This window comes from Lolium perenne, chromosome 1 (genome assembly GCF_019359855.2).
Source record: "Lolium perenne isolate Kyuss_39 chromosome 1, Kyuss_2.0, whole genome shotgun sequence".
Lineage (NCBI taxonomy): Eukaryota > Viridiplantae > Streptophyta > Magnoliopsida > Poales > Poaceae > Lolium > Lolium perenne.
The window spans coordinates 147,986,772-148,013,777 of record NC_067244.2 but is presented as its reverse complement, the minus strand read 5'-3'; positions in this window follow the sequence as shown (position 1 = coordinate 148,013,777).

Below are 27,006 nucleotides of genomic sequence, written 5' to 3'. Positions count from 1 at the left end.
TATTTATACTTGGCTGTAGGCTCACCTTTGCTATCTTTTTGAATCAACTCCATATCAAACTTCCCTCAAAAAAGTAGCCCCCGAGCATTTGAACAAAAACTTGTATTTGGTCAAAGGCTCTCGAAATTATCTTGTCTGTATCATAAGAACTCCTTTGTCGCCAAACTTCGGAGAACTTCAGTCGAAATTTCCAATATGGTGGCATCAATGCTGACGATGGCCACGATCATTGTATTGGGAAGGTGCGGGTTCTGTTCATTCACTGACATGTGGACCCCCGACACTGCATCGTTTGACACGTTATGCAGGTGGGGGCACACGTCCTCCGCTTTTTCTGGCACGCGTGCTGCGGCGCCTGCCCGGTAACTTCCCAGCGAATATACGATTTTACCCTTGATACACGTAATGCATCTGATTCATTTCCTTTTTATCCAGCGGTGTGACGAATCACGTTCCAAGTATAAATAGTCTTCTTCTTCCTCCTTCTTCCCCTTCGTTGCGTCGTTCATCTTTTCCCCTCTCTGCAAAAACTCCAGTGCCTTCCGCAAACTCAACGCGCTGCTTCGCACCTCCACTTTCCTCCTCCATTCATTCGCATGCCACCGCACACAAAACTCCTCCGACACACCGCTCTAGGAACCAATATGGCGACCGAAACCTTTGAGATAGCTTGGGTTGACGCAGAAGGAAGAAGGGCTGCTCTTTCCCAAGAAAGAAAGCTTCCCTACACCTCGCATTGGATATCGGGTAACATTCATTGACCACCTCATCCGCGGCTTGTCCACCCCCATCCACGAGTTCCTCCGTGGATTACTCTTTGTCTATGGGCTGCAGTTACACCAGCTGACTCTCAATTCCATCCTCCACATCTGTATCTTCATTACCTTGTGTGAGTGCTTTCTCGGGACCCATCCAAATTGGGGCTTGTGGAAACGCATCTTTTACATTCGCCGCAACAACACCCACAACACCAACTACAATGTAGGTGGTATTGTTATCTGTATCCGTCCTGACATCGATTATTTCGACGTCAAATTCCCCGAGTCCGTCCAACGGTGGTGCAGGAGGTGGCTATACATCCGCGAGGAGTATCTTGACTCGCAGGATTACAACATCGCGCCCTTTGATGGTGGCGCAAAAATCCTTCGGCGCCAATCATGGGATGCGGAGGCTACCGAAGAAGAAAGGATGGCGATAGATGTGCTAATGAAGTGCATTCATGAGCTCCAAAACACCCGCGGTAAGGAATTGTCGGGTGTTCAAATTACTGCACACTTCCTTAGGATCAGGGTGCAGCCTCTACAGGCTCGCAAAAACCCTCTGTGGCTGTATGCTGGCGAGAAAGATGTCGACCGCATATCGAAAGATCTCTCTGTGAAGGATTTGGAGAAGCTTGTCCGACGTCGCGTGGAGCCATACAGCGGCACCAACGCCCTCCCCAAAGTAAGTAACTTGTCTCTCGAGTTTTTTTCCGACTACTATCTTGGTTAACTTGCTTTCTCGAGTTTGATTCAAATTTCGACTGCTATCTTGCTATCTTATTATCTTGCTGTCGACCTCTGTCTTACTTAACTGTCCCTTGATGTTGATTTTTCTTCTGTAGAACCACCAAGTCATCTCTTCTCTGCCTCCCCTACCTGAAGGTGGGGAGGTCGACGAACGAACCGTCGTTACCAACGATTCTCAGGGCACTTCTCGCCCAGAGAGTGAAGTCGCGGGATCTCACAAATCTGCGGCTTCTTCTGATAAAGAGACAGAATCGAAAGCTTCCGAATCTGCACGCTCACCTCCTTCCGCTGCTTCTTCAAAGAACAAAAGGAAGATAGGTGTAGTTGAAGATTCCGGCACCTCCAAACCCAGTAGGCCACCTGCCGAGGAAGCTTCCCCCGAGGAAGAGGGTGCCTTCTGTCCTTACGAGGATGCCATCATTAGCTCGTAAGCTATCCTGCCTTCTTTTTCTTTTTATATATTGTTTGTAAATATTCTCATATTATCTTTTGTGGACAGTGGCGAAGAAGAAGAACCCGCTGCCAATGTGACTGCTCCAACGAGCACGTCGCAAACTTTAGTTCTTTCGGAAGCTCGCCGTGCAACGGAGGAAACCTCGCCTCATCATCATCAAGACTTGGAAATGTCGACTCCTGTCGCCAGCCCCCGAGCCTCCTCGCCAAAAAGAGCGAGGATTGAACTTGGCGAGGAACATGGCTTCTTCGTCGGGAGTTCAACGACTCCTTCCTTGGATGATGTAAGGACCCTTACAGCTATTCTGTGTCATTTTTTGACTTTTTCCCCTCTTTAACCTTTCTATCACCTTTCTTTCTACATCCTCTGATGAAGCACTTCATCAGTCTCGGTACTCAATTTATTGGGTACCGTGATACTGTCGAAGATTTGAAAGGTAAACCTTCATACGAATGTAATGTTTTTACTCGTCATCGAGTAGACTATATTGCAGTTTTTGACTTGACGCTCTTGCCTTGTTTCCTTCCATTAGAGGCTCTCGCCAAAGCCAACAAACGTACCGATGATCTCGCCGTCAATCTTGAGCAAAGCGAAAAAGCTCGCGAGAAAGCTGAACAAGACGCTGCCTCTGTTGGAGATCTTCGAAAGAGACTCCACCAGGCTGAAACCGCTTTAAGCGAGAAGACAACTCAACAGATTGCCCTTGAAGAGGATATCATTGGCCGTCTAGAATCGCAAAATCGGCGCTTTGTCAGTAAGTTCATTGATCACTTTGCTTGGGTCTCTTCTAAGATTAGCTCTCCTCATACTTGTTGATAACCCGAACTTTTGCTTCAGCAGGAAAAATGGGTCAAGATTTTTAACTTCAAGAACCTGAAGGGGATCGTCTTCTCGATGCCCTCTCCCTCCTTGAAATTCATGGGGATCTAGCGCGCCGCAGTATTGCTGATGCGCGGACCGCATTTGCGCGCCTCTTCCCCTACTTCTTCTCAAAGCAAAAAACAACCAGATACCTTCTCTGGTCTTGCCAAGCTTTTCATTCCTTAAGAGGATCTTGGGCTGACCTTTCGACAGGAAAACTTGAAGATTGGAGTTGAAGGTACCATAGCCCTGGTTGCCGAAAGCCAGCATAACGTCGACTAGGCGAAAGCTGGTGAAACGAATGGGATACACAAGGAGAAGTGGAAATCCTTGATTAAGGCTGCCAAGCCGCACTCGAAGAAGATTCTCTCCTTCATCGGATACAAGCCAGTTGCTTCCTCCAGTACCGCCAAGCCGGAGGTCAAGTAGACCAACTTACTCCTCCATTTGTTCTCTTTCTTTTGGTAGATGTCGATATCCTTGTGATACACGACTATTTTCGTTGACTCGCTAGGAGCTGACCTTTTGTAATGGAACCCTACTTTTGTAAATATCCCGACTTATCAATGAAAAGTAATGATCCATTGTGTGGTAATTGATGTCGACTCTTTTTCTTCTTCCAGTTGGTGTTTGATAATTACTCTAAGACTGCTGGACCATTGATGACCCACAAGTATAGGGGATCGCAACAGTCTTCGAGGGAAGTAAAACCCAATTTATTGATTCGACACAAGGGGAGCCAAAGAATATTTGTAAGCCTTAACAGCGGAGTTGTCAATTCAGCTGCACCTGGAAACAGACTTGCTCGCAAGAGTTTATCAGTAGTAACAGTTTTATAGTAGTAGCAGTAGTGAAATATCAGCAGCAGTGTAACAAAGACAGCAGTAGTGATTATAGTAAACAGCAGGATTAAAATACTGTAGGCACAAGGATGGATGAACGGGCGTTGCATGGATGAGAGAAACTCATGTAACAATCAAGGTAGGGCATTTGCAGATAGTAATAAAACGGTATCCAAGTACTAATCAATCAATAGGCATGTGTTCCATATTTAGTCGTACGTGCTCGCAATGAGAAACTTGCACAACATCTTTTGTCCTACCAGCCGGTGGCAGCCGGGCCTCTAGGGAATCTACTGGAAATTAAGGTACTCCTTTTAATAGAGCACCGGAGCAAAGCATTAACACTCCATGAACACATGTGATCCTCATATCACCGCCTTCCCCTCCGGTTGTCCCAATTTCTGTCACTTTGGGGCCTCGGGTTCCGGACAACAATACGTGTATACAACTTGCAGGTAAGATCATAAAGCAATGAATATCATCATGAATTGATAACATGTTCAGATCTGAGATCATGGCACTCGGGCCCTAGTGACAAGCATTAAGCATAACAAGTTGCAACAATATCATAAAAGTACCAATTACGGACACTAGGCACTATGCCCTAACAATCTTATGCTATTACATGATCAATCTCATCCAATCCCTACCATCCCCTTCAGCCTACAGCGGGGGAATTACTCACACATGGATGGGGAAAACATGGCTGGTCGGTGGAGAGGCATCGGTGGTCATGATGGCGATGATCTCCTCCAATTCCCCGTCCCGGCGGAGTGCCAGAACGGAGTTTCTGGTCCCGAGACGAAGTTTCGCGATGGCGGCGGTGTTCTGGATGTCTTCTGGCGATTTCGTCTACCCCCCCCGTGCGTTTTTAGGTCGAAGGCGTTAAGTAGTCCAGAGGAGGGCGTCGGAGGCCGGCCGAGGGGGCCTCACCATAGGGCGGCGCGCCCCCCTCCTAGGCCGCACCGGCCCATGGTGTGGGGGCCATGGCCCCCCCTGGCCTGCCCTTCTGGCTCCGTGAATCTTCTGGAAAAATAAGCCCTTGGGCATTAATTCTGGGGATTTTCCTGAAAGTTGAATTTCTGCACAAAAACGAGACACCAGGGCAATTCTGCTGAAAACAACGTTAGTCCGTGTTAGTTGTATCCAAAATACACAAATTAGAGGCAAAACAATAGCAAAAGTGTTCGGGAAAGTAGATACGTTTTGGACGTATCAACTCCCCCCAAGCTTAGCTTATTGCTTGTCCTCAAGCAATTCAGTTAACAACTGAGTGCGATAAAAGAACTTTCACGAATACATTTGTTCATATGATGTAAATATTCTCATGATATGGCAAGTACTTAAGCAATTCATAATAAGATACATGCAAATAAAATCATCTAATAGCTATGTCAATCATGGAAAAGGTACCAACAAATTAATAATAAGCATCATGAATCATGTCTATCAGCAGGATTGCAATGTTCATAAAAGGATATGATAAAGTGGTATCTCGCTTGCCCGTATTTGTACAGCAAAACATAAATGCTCGGGCACCTTTGAAGTTCATGGGAAGACTGGAAGTAGAGATTATCAAAGATAAAAGCATCAAAGTTATACTACAATTAATCACATTTTGGGACAAGCATATTATACTAAGAATGAAAGTTGTGCTCTCAAGAAGGTGCTCAAAGAAAGGATGGAGACACAATGTAAAAGTAAAAGATTGACCCTTCGCAGAGGGAAGCAGGGATTAACATGTGCTAGAGCTTCTCATTTGTAAAACAGGAGTAAAATTATTTTGAGAGGTGTTTGTTGTTGTCAACGAATGATAGTGGGTACTCTAACTACCTCGTCAACCAGACTTTCAAGAGCGGCTCCCATGAAGGACGTTATCTCTACCAGCAAGGTAAATCATCCCTCTTCTCTTTTGTTTACACACGTACTTTAGTTTTATTATGGATGACACTCCCCCCAACCTTTGCTTACACAAGCCATGGCTAACCGAATCCTCGGGTGCCTTCCATCAATCACATACCATGGAGGAGTGTCTATTTGCAATTTAAGTTGCTTACTGATAAATCAGGGCAAAACATGTGAAGAGAATTATTAATGAAAGTTGATTAATTGGGGCTGGGAACCCCGTTGCCAGCTCTTTTTGCAAAATTATTGGATAAGCGGATGTGCCACTAGTCCATTATGAAAGTCTGTCAGGAGTAAATGACAAGATTGAAAGATAAACACCACATATTTCCTCATGAGCTATAAAACATTGACACAAATTGAGAAGCATTTTGAAGGTTTAAAGGTAGCACATGAGAATTTACTTGGAATGGTTTGAAATGCCATGCATAGGTATGTATGGTGGACACTTTGGAATAACTTGGTTTTCAGGGGTTTGGAAGAACGAGCAGCGTTCCCGCTCAGTACAAGTGAAGGCTAACAATAGACTGGGAAGCGACAATCAAGAGAGCAATAACCATCATAATCATGCTTGCGACAAAATAAATTAACGGAGGCATAAAAGTGATACAAGAACTCTGAGGTAAAGTAAATCATCGAGGCTTAATTGACTTTTGTTCAGTCATATGCATGCGTGAGCATGTGCCAAGTTGATTCAAGTGAATTATTCAGAGGAGGATACCACAATGTCATACCTATCTATGAATAAAGCAATGCAAGCAAATATTTATGATATGCTACTCATATTAATAAATTGGAGCTAAGAATGAGAGATCATGAACTACTAGACTTTCTTAAATAACATATACCTCACATGAACCAACTAAGCATGCTCACATGGATGAGTATATGTACAAAAATGAAAACAAATAGAGTTCATACCAGCCTCTCACCACAGTCAAATTGTCATAGATCGTCATTATTGCCTTTTCACTTGTGTAGTTTGAATAATATGGAATGAAAACCAAGCTCCCGCCACCGAAGACCTCTGAACTCCATAATGAACTTTACAAAACCAAAGAAGAACAGCAAATATTTTTTGGTGTTTTCGAATTGGAAACAAGAACAAAAGGAAACAAGCAAACAAAGCAAAATCTTTTTGGGTTTTCTTATAGCAAACCAACGATAGCAAACAAAACAAAATAAAAGCAAGAAACCAAAATAAACAAATGGTAAAGAGAAACAACAGAAATATTTTTGGTCTTTTTGTGTTTTAGGAAAGAAACAAAGCAAAAACAAGAAAATGAAAACTAAAAGAGTCACATAAACACAAAGCAGCAGAAATTCGTGAAACTTGACAGTAGATAATCGATTTTTATGAAATTCTTCCGCTGCTCAGCTCGAAAAGTGTTCAACTAATGAAAGTTAGATAATAACCTGGGGAACATGCTCAAAAATTGGCTTCGCAAAATAACGATCTGGCTGTTTTTGAGAATTTTTTTGGTATCAGTCCAGAATCTGTTTTCAATCAGCACTTCCCCAAATATCATCTCCCTCTTATTAGAAAACCACTTTAAGAAGCTAAACAAGTATGTACAAGTATCCAGCAACTATAATATGGAAAGAATGAGTGATGCCGGTATACCTCCCCCCAAGCTTAGGCTTTTGGCCTAAGTGGAGATCAATCCCATGGTGCCCATGAAGTAGCACCTCCGTAGTACGACGAAGATGGATCATGTTCTGGGTATGTGCTGGAAGAAGCACCAGGATACGTGATGGTGTAATCGTGGGAGGGCTCGGCGTCCTCGGAGTCATGCTGCTGGTGGAAGCCATGTATCTTCAGCTGCTCATCCACCTCCTCCTTAGAGCGCGACCATGGTTTCCTGTGAATACTGAACAAATCTGGCTGCGGCAAAGGGATTTACCTCTCTTCCCCGTCAGCAAACAACATTCTATAGACAATATTATCTAAACTAGAGTCGGTTGTAACAAATTGATGACTCTTCATAGCAGCAATATCAAGCCTTATAGGAGTTAATTTCACATCAGTAGGGTCAAGAGGAAGATCTAGATATGCTAACATGCGTGAGGCGACAATTCCTCCATAAATAGGCCCCTTGTTAGACAGACGGCGAGCAACAAGAGCACCAAGATGATAAGGTGTCTCTCCAGTAAGTGCAGCAACTAAGAAAGCAAGATGATAACTAGAAATATTGCTAGTGTTCTTCCTGCCAAGAATGCTAGTAGCAAGATAATAAGCGAAATATTTAATGGCAGGGAGTTGAATGTTTCTTATCTTGCCGCGCTGAATGGTGCGACAATCATCATTGGTGACTCCTCGATAGAGCTCCAGCAAAGCCTTGGGATTGCTCTCGATCTTCTTTGATGTACCTACAGGGGCAATATCCAATGCAGTACAAAAATCCTTCAACTTCATAGTGATAGGATTACCATAGATCCTGAATGCAACTGATGGTTGATAGTGCTTGTTGTTGAACTGAAAGCTCTCAACAAAGATTTTAGTTAGCATGTAGTATTGATCCCTCTCGTCCTCCATATAGGCGGTTAAGCCCACATTACCGACGAGGACCAGGAAGTCATCCAGCAACCCTGCATTACTCAAAAAGTTATAACATGGAAAAGATGAAGCGTTAGGGACTCCATTGTCCTCTTCGGCTACGAAGCTCGGAGCGATGACATCCTCATTATAGGATCGTCTAATCCGAGTGGATGACCTTGAGGGCCTCCCCATGCTTGTCGTCTCTCTTTCAAACACTTCTCCAAAGTTATAGTTATCCATCTTCCTTTTCTGAAATTTTTCAACAAACATTATAAAATTTGATTTGGTGACATATAATTGAGGGAAACTACTATAGGAACTTGCTAGAGTACTAAACATGCATCAAAACTAGTTTTTACCACTTAGAACAAGCATGCAAGCTCACTAAACATGTTACCTACAGCAGCAAGATATTCAAGATATACTCAACCAAACAAAATTCTACTTGGATAATCGGAGGAGTCACATACCGAAGAGCAAATGTGCCAAATTTCAGACAGAAATCTGGGCTAAGCAAAGAGATCGAGAAATCTTGAGCTCTTGAGCAGAAACGCGAGTGAGAGAAAGTGAGTACGAGTTTTTTCGGGAGAGAGAGTGAGATGGGAGGAAGAGATGAAGTAGTGGGGCAAGGAGGGGCCCACACCACAGGGTGGCGCGCCCCCCCTCCTTGGCCGCGCCGGCTGGTGGGGTGCAGCCCTGTGGTGCCCCACTGGTCATCCCCAGGTGCTCCCAGATGCCTCTTCGAAAAATAAGACCAACAGTATAATTTTTGTGAATTTTTGAGAACTTTGAAAAATGCACATTTCTGGGTGTCAAAATTACTATTACAGGACAGAAAAAGATTTTCAAACCCCTAAGCAACAAAGCATCTTGCAAAATAAGTAGTGCTACAGCAAGTAAAGCAAATGGAGGAAGAAAGAAATGTTGTTTAGTTCTTCTATGCATATAAAATGTATTTGTTAACAAGGTTGATCAAGTCTTGCCACCAAATAAATTTTACATGACATAAGAAGAAATAAACCTCAAATCAATCATGTTACCTTGTATTGAATTGATATGGATCCAATCATAATATTTTGATATCCTTGCTTAGGCTCATATATAGGACAATCAATAGTTCCCACTTTGATAGTTCTCAAATTAGAAATTGTATTAACTCCACATACTTTGTCAATCCTCTTGGGAAAATAAACGGTATGCTCCTTGTCATCAACATTAAAGGTAACTTTTCCTTTATTGCAATCAATAACAGCCCCTGCGGTGTTAAGAAAAGGTCTCCCAAGAATAATAGACATATTATCATCTTCAGGCATTTCCAACACAACAAAATCAGTTAATATTAGGCAATTATTACTAACTTGAAAAGGAACATCCTCACATATACCAACAGGAATAGCAGTAGATTTATCAGCCATTTGCAAAGATATATCAGTCGGTATCAACTTATCTAAATAAAGTCTCTTATAAAGAGAGAAAGGCATAACACTAACACCTGCTCCCAAATCACATAGAGCAGTTCTAACATAATTATTTTTGATGGAACAAGGAATAGTCGGTATACCTGGGTCGCCAAGCTTCTTTGGAACTTTGCCATTGAAAGAGTAATTAGCAAGCATAGTGGAAATCTCCTCATTAGGAATTTTCCTTTTGTTAGAGACAATATCTTTCATATACTTTGAATAAGGAGGCAATTTAATAGCATCAGTCAAAGGGATTTGCAGGAACAAAGGTTTCATCCAATCACAAAATTTATTATAGTGTTCTTCTTCCTTTGATTTTAGTTTCTTAGCAGGAAAAGGCATTTGCTTTTGAACCCAAGGTTCCCTTTCATTACCATGTTTCTTAGCAATAAAATCTTCTTTAGTATACTTTTTATTTTTAGCATGCTTTTCAGGTTCATCTTCAACCTCTTCTTTATCAAAAGCATCATTCTTATCATTATCTTTATCATGTTCATTACCACTTTCAGTTTCAGCGTTAGAAATAGAAATACTATTAGGATCATTAACAGGCTCAGACGATTCTACAACAATTTTATGTTTCTTTTTCTTTTTCTTAGATGGAGCACTAGTTTTAGTTCGTTGAGAATCTTGTTCAACTCTTTTGGGATGCCCTTCAGGATATAGAGGATCCTGGGTAGAAACACCGCCTCTAGTTGTTACTTCATAAGCATGTTTTTCTTTAGAATTATTTTTTAACAAGTCATTTTGCACTTTAGTGAGTTGATCAATTTGAGTTTGAACCATATGAAAATGTTTAACAAGCATCTTAACATCATTGGAGGTTCTCTCCACAATACCATGCAATTCACTAATAGCTCGAGAATTTTCCATTAAATGATTCTCTACTCTCATATTAAAATTATTTTTCTTAACAATATAATTATCAAACTCATCTAAGCATTGTGCAGGAGGTTTCGAATATGGAATATCTTCCCTAGTAAAGCGTTCAAGAGAGTGTACCTCAATCATGGATGAAGGGGGAGTTATCTTGCATAAATCTTCTATGGGAGGTAAATTCTTCACATCTTCGGATTTAATACCCTTCTCTTTAAGAGATTTCTTGGCTTCCCTCATATCTTCATCATTTAATTTAATCATACCCCTCTTCTTCAATATTGGTGTCGGGGTTGGTTCAGGTGTAGCCCAATCATCATGATTCCGGCCTATTCTAGCCAATAATTCTTCAAATATTGCCTAGAGTTCTTTTCCTGAAAACACAACCAGCACAACTATCCAGGTATGCCCTAGACTCAATGGTTAGTCCACTATAAAATATATCAAGTAAATCATGCTTTTCCAGATCATGTCCAGGCCGAGCTCTGATAAGAGAGCAAAATCTCGCCCAAACCTCAGGCAATTTCTCTCCATCTTCCTGATCAAAATTATAAATTCTCTGCAAAGCAATATGTTGAGCACTAGCAGGAAAGTATTTCCGAAAGAAAACATCAAGCAAATCTTTTAGACTATTAATAGAATCAGGTGGCAAACTATTATACCAAGTTTTAGCATCAACCTTTAATGAGAAAAAGAAAAAATTTAGCAACGAAATAAGTACGCTTCTTAACATCATCAGAAAACAAGCTACTCAAAGTAGATAGCTCAATCATGTGTTCTACAGCACTTTCTTTTTCAGTACCACAAAAAAGTGTTTTCTCAACAATAGATATATGAGATAAATCAAGAGAAAAATCATAATCCTTATCCTTAATGTTTATAGGAGACGTGGCAAATTTAGGATCAGGAGACAGTTTATATCTAACGGCACGTTGTGCAAGAAGCTTTTTAATATTACTTGTACCAGTAGTAGCATTGCATTTATCAATGAAATCATCATCAAGTTCTACATAATCTTCATCAAGATCATCACTAGAGTATTCAACAGACTCAGGTGAATTAACAGGTGTAGCAGCATTTTCATTAGGAGTTTCAGTATTTTCAATTTGTCTAGACCTAGCAATTGTAGCATCTAGAAAAGATCCTAATGAACCATCATTATCAAGCACATCAGAAACATCATCAAAATTATAAGAGGAATTTTCAGATTCATCAGAAGTACCAGCATTTGAAGCTTGTGGTGGTGAAACAAGTTTACTTATCACAGATGGTGAATCAAGAGCAGCAGAGGTACTCAGAGTTGTACCTTTTCTTGTAGTGGATGGTAATATGGCGACTTTAGTATCGCGAGGTTTACCCATGATGGAGAATTTGCAGCGAACAATATCAATCCAAGTGAACTTGCAAATACAGCTATGCTCCCCGGCAACGGCGCCAGAAAATAGTCTTGATGACCCACAAGTATAGGGGATCGCAACAGTCTTCGAGGGAAGTAAAACCCAATTTATTGATTCGACACAAGGGGAGCCAAAGAATATTTGTAAGCCTTAACAGCGGAGTTATCAATTCAGCTGCACCTGGAAACAGACTTGCTCGCAAGAGTTTATCAGTAGTAACGGTTTTATAGCAGTAGCAGTAGTGAAATATCAGCAGCAGTGTAACAAAGACAGCAGTAGTGATTATAGTAAACAGCAGGATTAAAATACTGTAGGCACAGGGATGGATGAATGGGCGTTGCATGGATGAGAGAAACTCATGTAACAATCAAGGTAGGGCATTTGCAGATAGTAATAAAACGGTATCCAAGTACTAATCAATCAACGGATGAACCTCGCTACCCACGGGGGTAGCTGCACACCCCTCCACGAGTTGACACGTGTTCACTTGGTCAAAGATGATTAAGAGATCCCACCATTTACTGTACACCATATTATTTGCTAGCTGGCGATTAGCACCGATTTGAATTCAAATAAGGGGGCCCACTGAGGAATAGGCAGCTGGTATATATACCGGCATATTCAAATATTCAAATGTCATTCCAATCTCTTTTTTTATCCACCGTGCCAGCTTCTTCTATCCTGGCAATGTGTTTCCAATCTCCATTTTCATCCAAGTTTCTTCTCCCTTTTTAGAATGCATTTTGTACCGAAGCAAGTTCATCTCCAAGACGTCTGTAGGAATGCCTCGATGAATGTTGTGTTGCCTTGCTCATTGGATTTTTCGGGTTATGCGGACAGGAGCCTGCAACAATTGCTTCCACTTCATCTTCTTTGCAGCGTGGTTCCTCGAAACATCATCTTCTTTGCAGCGTGGTTCCTCAAAACATTTTGGATATATATTGTTTGGGCAGCGGCAAAGCACCATGCTAGAGAAGTTTGTCCAGGAGCTTGACAGCATGCCGTCGGCTGTGCTCAGCAACTTCAAGACTACTGTGTACAGAGAGCAGTGCGTTGTCGTCGGTGAGCAGCTGCTTAAAGACCACTGTATGAGGGCTGGAGCTGGACGAAGATCAACAGTGTCGCAGAGATAATCTGCTTTGTTTCACGCTGCCGCTCACAATAATTGGGCAGCGCTGTTCACCAATGTTTTGCACTGTACATATAGATGGTTAACACTGTTGCAAAGTAAATAATACTGTGCTGTGTCTAAAGCTACTAAAGCTACTGTAACTATGGAAACCGTCTCAGCCTTCATCCGATTTTATTATATGTGGCTCCTGCTGTCTTCGATGATCAATCATATGCGGTAGTACTGTTCATTGTGCAAAAGCACTGTTCACACGCGCAAAAATACTGTTCACGACGCGCGAATGTACTGCTCACGTCGCGCGCAGAACCAATGATGAGAGCGCGCGATGCTTGCTGACCGCGGGAATTGGCTGGCCACGGGAATGCCAAACAGCTGCCGCCAATAATTTGCAGCTCCCTCCACGCGTTTAGGACCACTTCGACAAGACTTACTGTGCAGCGCGCTTAGGCCGGTCAAACGGGAGGCTGCCCGGGTTCTAATCTTAGCGAGAATCTAACGGGCGGCAGGACATGCGTAGCTACCCCCGTGGGCAGCGAATGCACTCTCAATCAATCAATAGGCATGTGTTCCATATTTAGTCGTACATGCTTGATACGTCTCCGACGTATCGATAATTTCTTATGTTCCATGCCACATTATTGATGTTATCTACATGTTTTATGCACACTTTATGTCATATTCGTGCATTTTCTGGAACTAACCTATTAACAAGATGCCGAAGTGCCAGTTGCTGTTTTCTGCTGTTTTTGGTTTCAGAAATCCTAGTAACGAAATATTCTCGGAATTGGACGAAATCAACGCCCAGGGTCCTATTTTGCCACGAAGCTTCCAGAAGACCGAAGAGGAGACGAAGTGGGGCCACGAGGTGGCCACACCCTAGGGCGGCGTGCCCCCCCCCCCCTTGGCCGTGCGGCCCTGTGGTGTGGGCCCCTCGTGCCGCCTCCTGACCTGCCCTTCCGCCTACTTAAAGCCTCCGTCGCGAAACCCCCAGTACCGAGAGCCACGATACGGAAAATCTTACTGAGACGCCGCCGCCGCCAATCCCATCTCGGGGGATTCAGGAGATCGCCTCCGGCACCCTGCCGGAGAGGGGATTCATCTCCCGGAGGACTCTACGCCGCCATGGTCGCCTCCGGAGTGATGTGTGAGTAGTCTACCCCTGGACTATGGGTCCATAGCAGTAGCTAGATGGTTGTCTTCTCCCCATTGTGCTTCATTGTCGGATCTTGTGAGCTGCCTAACATGATCAAGATCATCTATCTGTAATTCTATATGTTGCGTTTGTTGGGATCCGATGAATAGAGAATACTTGTTATGTTGATTATCAAAGTTATGTCTATGTGTTGTTTATGATCTTGCATGCTCTCCGTTACTAGTAGATGCTCTGGCCAAGTAGATGCTTGTAACTCCAAGAGGGAGTATTTATGCTCGATAGTGGGTTCATGTCTCCGTGAATGCAGGGAGTGACAGAAACCTCTAAGATTATGGATGTCTTTGTGCCACTAGGGATAAAACATTGGTGCTATGTTCAAGGATGTAGTTACTGATTACATTACGCGCAATACTTAATGCAATTGTCTGTTGTTAGCAACTTAATACTGGAGGGGGTTCGGATGATAACCTGAAGGTCGACTTTTTAGGCATAGATGCATGCTGGATAGCGGTCTATGTACTTTGTCGTAATGCCCAATTAAATCTCACTATACTCATCATAATATGTATGTGCATGGTCATGCCCTCTTTATTTGTCAATTGCCCAACTGTAATTTGTTCACCCAACATGCTGTTTATCTTATGGGAGAGACACCTCTAGTGAACTGTGGACCCCGGTCCAATTCTCTATACTGAAATACAATCTACTGCAATACTTGTTCTACTGTTTTCTGCAAACAATCATCTTCCACACAATACGGTTAATCCTTTGTTACAGCAAGCCGGTGAGATTGACAACCTCACTGTTTCGTTGGGGCAAAGTACTTTGGTTGTGTTGTGCAGGTTCCACGTTGGCGCCGGAATCTCTGGTGTTGCGCCGCACTACATCCCGCCACCATCAACCTTCAACGTGCTTCTTGACTCCTACTGGTTCGATTAAACCTTGGTTTCTTACTGAGGGAAACTTGCCGCTGTGCGCATCACACCTTCCTCTTGGGGTTCCCAACGGACGTGTCAACCACACGCATCAAGCAAATTTCTGGCGCCGTTGCCGGGGAGATCAAGACACGCTGCAAGGGGAGTCTCCACTTCCCAATCTCTTTACTTTGTTTTTGTCTTGCTTAGTTTTATTTACTACTTTGTTTGCTGCACTAAATCAAAATACAAAAAAATTAGTTGCTAGTTTTACTTTACTTGCTATCTTGTTTGCTATATCAAAAACACAAAAAAATTAGTTACTTGCATTTACTTTATCTAGTTTGCTTTATTTACTGTTGCTAAAATGGCTACCCCTGAAAATACTAAGTTGTGTGACTTCACAACCACAAATAATAATGATTTCTTATGCACACCTATTGCTCCACCTGCTACTACAGCAGAATTCTTTGAAATTAAACCTGCTTTACTGAATCTTGTTATGCGAGAGCAATTTTCTGGTGTTAGTTCTGATGATGCTGCTGCCCATCTTAATAATTTTGTTGAATTGTGTGAGATGCAAAAGTATAAAGATGTAGATGGTGACATTATAAAATTAAAATTGTTCCCTTTCTCATTAAGAGGAAGAGCTAAAGATTGGTTGCTATCTCTGCCTAAGAATAGTATTGATTCATGGACTAAATGCAAGAATGCTTTTATTGGTAGATATTATCCCCCTGCTAAAATTATATCTTTGAGGAGTAGCATAATGAATTTTAAATAATTAGATACTGAGCATGTTGCACAAGCATGGGAAAGAATGAAATCTTTGGTTAAAAATTGCCCAACCCATGGACTGACTACTTGGATGATCATCCAAACCTTTTATGCAGGACTAAATTTTTCTTCGCGGAATTTATTGGATTCAGCTGCTGGAGGTACCTTTATGTCCATCACTCTTGGTGAAGCAACAAAGCTTCTTGATAATATGATGATCAACTACTCTGAATGGCACACGGAAAGAGCTCCACAAGGTAAGAAGGTAAATTCTGTCGAAGAAACCTCTTCCTTGAGTGATAAGATTGATGCTATTATGTCTATGCTTATGAATGGTAGGCCTAATGTTAATTTTAATAATGTTCCGTTAGCGTCATTGGTTGCTCAAAAAGAATATGTTGATGTGAATTTCATTAAAAATAACAATTACAATGATTCTAGGCCATATCCTGCTAATGGTAACTCTTATGGTAGATATGTTTCACCTAATGAAGAAAAGATGCTAGAAATTGAAAGATCCACCAAGAACTTTATGCAATCACAATATGAGCAAAATAAATTGTTTACTAAAACTATGAATGAGCAATCTACCTTGTTGAAGAATATAGGGAATCAACTTGAAAATCTGAATAGGGAGATCTCGGGGTTGCAAACTAAACTTGCTAATGCTGAAAACCGAATCTCATACATGTCTGCATCACAATCTTCTTTAATTAATAAAATGGCTGCTAAACCTGAGGATTTAGAAAATAAAATTACTACTACAGCAAATACCATCCAAGTTAGAATTAATGAGAATATAAGATTGATGGCTGAACTGCGTGCTAGGTGGGATAGAGAAGAAAATGAAAAACTATAGCTAAAGAGAAAAATGTAGCTAAAGTTTGGACTATTACCACGACTAGTAATGCTAATGCTACACATGTTGCTGCACCTCCTACTAATAATAATAAAAGAATTGGTGTTAGCAATGTTTCCACTTCTAATGCAAAGCGCGAGAAACTACCTGAAACTGCTAAAACTGCTGAAACTGCCTGTGATAAAACTGCTGAAATTTTTTCCAACATTGGGGATGATGATCCCATTGCTTTAGATTATAATGGTTTGAATTTTGATGATTGCCACATCTCTAAAGTTATAAAGTTCTTGCAAAAACTTGCTAAAAGTCCTAATGCTAGTGCTATAAATTTGGCTTTCACACAACATATTACAAATGCTCTCATAAAAGCTAGAGAAGAGAAACTAGAGCGCGAAGCCTCTATTCCTAGAAAGCTAGAGGATGGTTGGGAGCCCATCATTAAGATGAAGGTTAAAGATTTTGATTGTAATGCTTTATGTGATCTTGGTGCAAGTATTTCCGTTATGCCTAAGAAAATTTATAATATGCTTGACTTGCCACCGCTGAAAAATTGTTATTTGGATGTTAATCTTGCTGATCATTCTACAAAGAAACCTTTTGGGAAAGTTGATAATGTTCGCATTACCGTTAACAATAACCTTGTCCCCGTTGATTTTGTTGTCTTGGATATTGAATGCAATGCATCTTGTCCCATCATATTGGGAAGACCTTTTCTTCGAACTGTTGGTGCTACTATTGATATGAAGGAAGGTAATATAAAATATCAATTTCCTCTCAAGAAAGGTATGGAACACTTCCCTAGAAAGAGAATGAAGTTACCTTTTGATTCTATTATTAGAACAAATTATGATGTTGACACTTCGTCTCTTGACAATACTTGATACACACTTTCTGCGCCTAGCTGAAAGGCGTTAAAGAAAAGCGCTTATGGGAGACAACCCATGTTTTTACCTACAGTACTTTGTTTTTATTTTGTGTCTTGGAAGTTATTTACTACTGTAGCAACCTCTACTTATCTTAGTTTAGTGTTTTATTGTGCCAAGTAAAGTCGTTGATAGAAAAGTTCATACTAGATTTGGATTACTGCGCAGAAACAGATTTCTTTGCTGTCACGAATATGGGCTGTTTTCTCTGTAGGTAACTCAGAAAATTATGCCAATTTACGTGAGTGATCCTCAGATATGCACGCAACTTTCATTCAATTTGAGCATTTTCATTTGAGCAAGTCTGGTGCCTCGATAAAATTCCTCAATACGAACTGTTCTGTTTTGACAGATTCTGCCTTTTATTTCGCATTGCCTCTTTTGCTATGTTGGATGAATTTCTTTGATCCATTAATGTCCAGTAGCTTTATGCAATGTCCAGAAGTGTTAAGAATGATTGTGTCACCTCTGAACATGTTAATTTTTATTGTCGCTAACCCTCTAATGAGTTGTTCTAAGTTTGGTGTGGAGGAAGTTTTCAAGGATCAAGAGAGGAGTATGATGCAACATGATCAAGGAGAGTGAAAGCTCTAAGCTTGGGGATGCCCCGGTGGTTCACCCCTGCATATTCTAAGAAGACTCAAGCGTCTAAGCTTGGGGATGCCCAAGGCATCCCCTTCTTCATCGACAACACTATCAGGTTCCTCCCCTGAAACTATATTTTTATTCCATCACATCTTATGTGCTTTTCTTGGAGCGTCGGTTTGTTTTTGTTTTTTGTTTTGTTTGAATAAAATGGATCCTAGCATTCACTGTATGGGAGAGAGACACGCTCCGCTGTAGCATATGGACAAGTATGACCTTAGGCTCTACTCATAGTATTCATGGCGAAGTTTCTTCTTCGTTAAATTGTTATATGGTTGGAATTGGAAAATGATACATGTAGTAATTGCTAAAATGTCTTGGATAATGTGATACTTGGCAATTGTTGTGCTCATGTTTAAGCTCTTGCATCATATACTTTGCACCCATTAATGAAGAAATACATAGAGCATGCTAAAATTTGGTTTGCATATTTGGTTTCTCTAAGGTCTAGATAATTTCTAGTATTGAGTTTGAACAACAAGGAAGACGGTGTAGAGTCTTATAATGTTTACAATATGTCTTTTATGTGAGTTTTGCTGCACCGGTTCATCCTTGTGTTTGTTTCAAATAAGCCTTGCTAGCCTAAACCTTGTATCGAGAGGGAATACCTCTCATGCATCCAAAATACTTGAGCCAACCACTATGCCATTTGTGTCCACCATACCTACCTACTACATGGTATTTTCCGCCATTCCAAAGTAAATTGCTTGAGTGCTACCTTTAAATTCCATCATTCACCTTTGCAATATATAGCTCATGGGACAAATAGCTTAAAAACTATTGTGGTATTGAATATGTACTTATGCACTTTATCTCTTATTAAGTTGCTTGTTGTGCGATAACCATGTTCACTGGGGACGCCATCAACTACTCTTTGTTGAATTTCATGTGAGTTGCTATGCATGTTCGTCTTGTCTGAAGTAAGAGAGATCTACCACCTTATGGTTAAGCATGCATATTGTTAGAGAAGAACATTGGGCCGCTAACTAAAGCCATGATCCATGGTGGAAGTTTTAGTTTTGGACATATATCCTCAATCTCATATGAGAAAATTATTAATTGTTGTTACATGCTTATGCATAAAAGAGGAGTCCATTATCTGTTGTCTATGTTGTCCCGGTATGGATGTCTAAGTTGAGAATAATCAATAGCGAGAAATCCAATGCGAGCTTTCTCCTTAGACCTTTGTACAGGCGGCATAGAGGTACCCCTTTGTGACACTTGGTTAAAACATGTGCATTGCGATGATCCGGTAGTCCAAGCTAATTAGGACAAGGTGCGGGCACTATTAGTATACTATGCATGAGGCTTGCAACTTGTAAGATATAATTTACATGATACATATGCTTTATTACTACCGTTGACAAAATTGTTTCATGTTTTCAAAATCAAAGCTCTAGCACAAATATAGCAATCGATGCTTTTCCTCTATGGAGGACCATTCTTTTACTTTCATTGTTGAGTCAGTTCACCTATTTCTCTCCACCTCAAGAAGCAAACACTTGTGTGAACTGTGCATTGATTCCTACATATTTGCATATTGCACTTGTTATATTACTCTATGTTGACAATATCCATGAGATATACATGTTATAAGTTGAAAGCAACCGCTGAAACTTAATCTTCCTTTGTGTTGCTTCAATGCCTTTACTTTGAATTATTGCTTTATGAGTTAACTCTTATGCAAGACTTATTGATGCTTGTCTTGAAGTACTATTCATGAAAAGTCTTTGCTATATGATTCACTTGTTTACTCATGTCATATACATTGTTTTGATCGCTGCATTCACTACATATGCTTTACAAATAGTATGATCAAGGTTATGATGGCATATCACTCCAGAAATTATCTGTGTTATCGTTTTACCTGCTCGGGACGAGCAGAACTAAGCTTGGGGATGCTGATACGTCTACGACGTATCGATAATTTCTTATGTTCCATGCCACATTATTGATGTTATCTACATGTTTTATGCACACTTTATGTCATATTCGTGCATTTTCTGGAACTAACCTATTAACAAGATGCCGAAGTGCCAGTTGCTGTTTTCTGCTGTTTTTGGTTTCAGAAATCCTAGTAACGAAATATTCTCAGAATTGGACGAAATCAACGCCCAGGGTCCTATTTTGCCACGAAGCTTTCAGAAGACCGAAGAGGAGACGAAGTGGGGCCACGAGGTGGCCACACCCTAGGGCGGCGCGGCCCCCCCTTGGCCGCGCGGCCCTGTGGTGTGGGCCCCTCGTGCCGCCTCCCGACCTGCCCTTCCGCCTACTTAAAGCCTCCGTCGCGAAACCCCGATGCATCGAGAGCCACGATACGGAAAACCTTACCGAGACGCCGCCGCCGCCAATCCCATCTCGGGGGATTCAGGAGATCGCCTCCGGCACCCTGCCGGAGAGGGGATTCATCTCCCGGAGGACTCTACGCCACCATGGTCGCCTCCGGAGTGATGTGTGAGTAGTCTACCCCTGGACTATGGGTCCATAGCAGTAGCTAGATGGTTGTCTTCTCCCCATTGTGCTTCATTGTCGGATCTTGTGAGCTGCCTAACATGATCAAGATCATCTATCTGTAATTCTATATGTTGCGTTTGTTGGGATCCGATGAATAGAGAATACTTGTTATGTTGATTATCAAAGTTATGTCTATGTGTTGTTTATGATCTTGCATGCTCTCCGTTACTAGTAGATGCTCTGGCCAAGTAGATGCTTGTAACTCCAAGAGGGAGTATTTATGCTCGATAGTGGGTTCATGTCTCCGTGAATCTGGGGGAGTGACAGAAACCTCTAAGATTATGGATGTGCTGTTGCCACTAGGGATAAAACATTGGTGCTATGTTCAAGGATGTAGTTACTGATTACATTACGCGCAATACTTAATGCAATTGTCTGTTGTTAGCAACTTAATACTGGAGGGGGTTCGGATGATAACCTGAAGGTGGACTTTTTAGGCATAGATGCATGCTGGATAGCGGTCTATGTACTTTGTCGTAATGCCCAATTAAATCTCACTATACTCATCATAATATGTATGTGCATGGTCATGCCCTCTTTATTTGTCAATTTCCCAACTGTAATTTGTTCACCCAACATGCTGTTTATCTTATGGGAGAGACACCTCTAGTGAACTGTGGATCCCGGTCCAATTCTCTATACTGAAATACAATCTACTGCAATACTTGTTCTACTGTTTTCTGCAAACAATCATCTTCCACACAATACGGTTAATCCTTTGTTACAGCAAGCCAGTGAGATTGACAACCTCACTATTTCGTTGGGGCAAAGTACTTTGGTTGTGTTGTGCAGGTTCCACGTTGGCGCCGGAATCTCTGGTGTTGCGCCGCACTACATCCCGCCACCATCAACCTTCAACGTGCTTCTTGACTCCTACTGGTTCGATTAAACCTTGGTTTCTTACTGAGGGAAACTTGCCGCTGTGCGCATCACACCTTCCTCTTGGGGTTCCCAACGGACGTGTCAACCACACGCATCAATGCTCACAATGAGAAACTTGCACAACATCTTTTGTCCTACCAGCCGGTGGCAGCCGGGCCTCTAGGGAATCTACTGGAAATTAAGGTACTCCTTTTAATAGAGCACCGGAGCAAAGCATTAACACTCCGTGAACACATGTGATCCTCATATCACCGCCTTCCCCTCCGGTTGTCCCAATTTCTGTCACTTTGGGGCCTCGGGTTCCGGACAACAATACGTGTATACAACTTGCAGGTAAGATCATAAAGCAATGAATATCATCATGAATTGATAACATGTTCAGATCTGAGATCATGGCACTCGGGCCCTAGTGACAAGCATTAAGCATAACAAGTTGCAACAATATCATAAAAGTACCAATTACGGACACTAGGCACTATGCCCTAACAATCTTGTGCTATTACATGACCAATCTCATCCAATCCCTACCATCCCCTTCAGCCTACAGCGGGGGAATTACTCACACATGGATGGGGAAAACATGGCTGGTCGATGGAGAGGCGTCGGTGGTGATGATGGCGATGATCTCCTCCAATTCCCCGTCCCGGTGGAGTGCCAGAACGGAGTTTCTGGTCCCGAGACGAAGTTTCGCGATGGCGGCGGTGTTCTGGATGTCTTCTGGCGATTTCGTCTAACCCCCCGTGCGTTTTTAGGTCGAAGGCGTTAAGTAGTCCAGAGGAGGGCGTCGGAGGCCGGCCGAGGGGGCCTCACCATAGGGCGGCGCGCCCCCCTCCTAGGCCGCGCCGGCCCATGGTGTGGGGGCCATGGGCCCCCCCTGGCCTGCCCTTCTGGCTCCGTGAATCTTCTAGAAAAATAAGCCCTTGGGCATTAATTCCGGGGATTTTCCTGAAAGTTGAATTTCTGCACAAAAACGAGACATCAGGGCAATTCTGCTGAAAACAGCGTTAGTCCGTGTTAGTTGTATCCAAAATACACAAATTAGAGGCAAAACAATAGCAAAAGTGTTCGGGAAAGTAGATACGTTTTGGACGTATCAACCATCACCTGCCTCCCCTGCTACGTCTCGCTCAGAACGGATGTCTGGCGACGTTTTCCTCAACGATTCTTCATGTGCTAACCCAAATCACTTAGAATTAACTGAACTTCGGCAACAACTCCAAGCCGTGAAGAGACAATCCCTTACTGTCATGGAACAATCCCGCAAATCTTCCGAACGAGAAAAAATAGCTCTTCAGCAAGCTCAGGAAGCCTTAGCCTTGAAAGATTCTGCAGTTGCCGAAGCTTTACAAGCTACTTCCCGAGAAAACTATATGCTTGAGCTGCTGAATGACGCAAGCCTGGATAAGGCGGGTAAGTTTCACCTCTTTATATTCCTCTGCATTGCTGTCCTTAGCCAGTTTTTTGCACAACTTACTATTTCTCCACGTGGTTAGGCTCTTTTTTGGATGCTATTGCCGAAGATCGGCGTGTTGACGCGAGATCTGAAGTTCTCATTCGGCTTGCTCTGCAAACCAACGCCAATTTTTGGGCTACCCCAGATTGAACCCGCCAAATCGTGCGGTTTCAGGACCGTGCTAGTCAGGTCCGTGAATATATCGACTTCTGCACAAAGACACTGGCCATGGTTTATAATGCCATGTTTCCTCGGAACGCTCAGCCAAAAACTCTCCCTGACTTGATGGATAAGTTCAAAAGTGTGGATCAAATCCATGGTTTTGTGAAGGCCCAGTTACTTGCTGGTGCTAGATTTGCTATGATCATGCTACAAATCTGCCACCCGAAGTTGGACATGACCAGCACTGTTGAACTTTGTCATGCCAGATTAAAGAAACAAAGAACAAACATCAACAAGATTAATGACGAGGTAACACCCATAGCCGAAAAAATGATTGAGGACCTTCTTCGGATGGATGCTGAATACTTCACCGGGAGCCATTATGCTGATTCCATGGGTGCTCCTGCGGAAGGCGGAAGAGTAAACATAGATGACTTTATAAATGCATAATTCTTTTCCTATGTCGAATTTTCCTATAATAGCGAGATATCTTTATATTGCGAGGAATATGTATATTGCGAGAAGTATGTATATTTTTTGTTTCTTTCTTCTCTAGCCCCCGAGTGTTTCAATAGGCGTATGTATTTTTATGAATTGCGAGGTATTGTAACCAAGGCAAATAATTTGTATTTTATGTAAAAGATCGAGTCTATTTTGTCGGTTTTGTGAATTGTAAGCTTCCACGCTTGTCGAAAGAAAAAGATGTATATCACCAATATCTTTACTATATTGTAGCATCACGAGCCCGCCTCATTAAAAACCTTTCAGCCCCACTCGGTGCCCTGAAAGGAAAAGAGTGCGTCTGAAAACTCGCGAGCTTTTTCAGTACAATGTATGTTTACATGCATATTTGTATTTTGACTTCTACGCATAGAAACGCCGAAGCTGCGCCACGTTCCACGGATTTGGCTCTGCGACCCCAGATTTCTTGTCCTTTATTCTGTACGCTCCTCCAGCGAGCACCTCTGTGACGATGTATGGTCCTACCCATGGCGACTCAAACTTTTCATGGCTGTCTTGCGTAAGTCGAAGAACCAGGTCGCCAACTTGGAAAGACCTTGGTCGCAGACGTCGACTATGGTAGTTTTTCAGATCTTGCTGGTACTTGGTGACCCTTGACATCACTTCGTCTCGAGCTTCGTCGAGTGCATCGACATTGTCCTCTAGTGCCTTTCTTGAGGTTTCTTCATCATATTCCGCCACTCTCAGAGAATTGTGTTCTATTTCTATCGGGAGCACTGCCTCCGCTCCATGAACCAGAAAAAACGGAGTTTCCTGCGTTGCTGTATTGGGTGTCGTCCGTATACTCCATAACACGCTAGGCAGCTCCTCTGGCCAGGTATGTCGAGCTTTTTCTAGTGGCGTTAACAGCTGTTTCTTGATGCCATTGCAGATGACACCATTTGCTTTCTCGACTTGACCATTGGTCCGCGGGTGCGCAACTGACGCAAACTGTAGTTTCATTCCTACCGCTGTGCAATATGCCTTAAATTCCTTGGAGGTGAAATTGCTGCCGTTGTCCGTGATGATGCTATGAGGAACTCCAAATCGAAAAACGATACTTTTGACGAAGCTGACCGCCGATGTTGCATCTAGCGAATTTATTGGCTTTGACTCAATCCACTTAGTAAACTTGTCGACAGCCACGAGCATATATTCGTATCCTCCTGGCCACGCCTTATGTAATTTTCCCACCATATCGAGACCCCATTGAGCGAAAGTCCGTGACAATGGTATTGGCATCAACTCTGCTGCCGAAGAATGAGGTTTTGTCGCAAACCTTTGACACGCATCGCAAGTACGCACTATGTCCTTTGCATCTTCTATTGTTATTAGCCAGTAAAATCCTGCTCTGAAAACCTTGGCTGCTATTGCTCGACTGCTTGCGTGGTGTCCGCATACTCCCTCGTGTACATCCTTCAGAATAACTCTTCCTTCTTTGGGTGTAACACATCTCTGCAATACTCTCGATATACTTCGCTTATACAACTCTGCTTTTATCACAGTAAAAGCTTTGGATCGTCAAATAACTCGCCTGGCTTCTACTGGGTCTTTAGGTCTTTCTTTCCTTAGGATATATGCTACGTAAACCTGCATCCAAGGAATCTGCACTACCATTACCTCACGTGATTCCTCCTCATCTCACGACGTATTTACTTCTAATCCTGCTGGAGCCCCCGAGTCTTTTTCAACCTTCTCCTTTTTCTTTTGCTGTTTCTTCGCCTTGGTTGACATTTCAGTTATTTCTTCTCAAAATACACCGGGTGGTATTGCTAAACATTGCGATCCGATGTTTGCCAGAACATCGGCTTCATCATTGTTGAGTCTGCTGATATGATTTACTTCACACCCGTCAAAGAGTTTCTCGAGCTCATTGTATACTTCTTTGTATGCACTAGTTCATCACCTTTTGAGCCATCAATTGTGAATCACCGATTTTTTTTAATCGGGTTGCTCCGCAAGCCTTCGCCATCTTCATCCCATGTATGAGTGCTTCATACTCTGCCTCATTATTAGGTGTGTTGGGGAACATCATCCGCAACACATATTTCAGCTTATCTCCTTGAGGTGATACTAATATCACGCCTCCTCCGGCTCCTTCTAGCCTCTTGGACCCGTCGAATTTCATAGTCCAGGTTCTCGACAAATCTGGGGGTCCCGTATTTTGCAGCTCCATCCACTCTACGACAAAGTCTGGTAGGATCCGCGATTTTATTGCTTTTCTTTTCTCATATGTGATGTCCCGAGGGGAAAGTTTTATTCCCCAAAGGGAGACACGACCCGTAGCCTCTGGGTTATTTAATATATTTGATAAAGGTGCCTCGTTGACCACTATTATCGGATGCGCCAAAAAATAGTGTCGCAATTTTCTTGCGGTTGTAAACACTCCATATGCTAACTTTTGGTACTGCGGGTACCGCTGTTTTTAAGATCATAAGACTTCACTGATGAAGTATACTGGCCTCTGGACTCCATGAAGTTTCCCTTCTTCTTCTCTTTCGACCACAAGTATTGTGCTTACCACCTGAGGTGTGGCTGCGATGTACAACATGAGAGGCTCCTTTTTCTTAGGCACCACCAATATTGGAGGTGTCGAGATTGTGCGCTTGAGGTCCTCAAAGGCTCTGTCTGCTTCTTCGTTCCACTCGAACTTTTCCCCTTGCTTGATCAAGGCGTAAAATGGCGCCAACGCCTTTTCTCCCAGCCTGGCGACGAATCTGCTCAAAGCCGCGACTCGCCCAGTTAGCTGTTGTATTTCCTTTAGCTTGGTTGGCCTCCGCATTGTTGCGATTGCTTGAATTTTCTCTGGATTAGCCTCGATTCCTCTTGCTGACACCAGAAACCCAAGAAGTTCTCCTGCAGGGACGCCAAAAGAGCACTTCGTCGGGTTCAGCTTGAGGCAGAATTTGTCGAGGTTGTCAAAAGTTTCCTTTAGATCCTCGATCAAGGTTGATCCCTGCTTTGTTGTGATGACGACATCATCGATATACACTTGAACGCTCTTGCCAATATGTGTGGCCAGGCACTTCTGCATCATCCGCTGATATGTTGCTCCCTCATTTTTTTAGCCCAAAAGGCATTGCTCTGTAACAAAACACACCATATGGTGTTATGGAAGCTGTTTTGACCTCATCTTCTTCTTTTAGTCGGATCTGGTTGTAACCAGAGTATGCGTCCAGGAAGGAAAGACGTTCACAGCCTGCCGTGGAGTCGATTATTTGATCGATCCGCGGGAGGGGGAAGTGATCC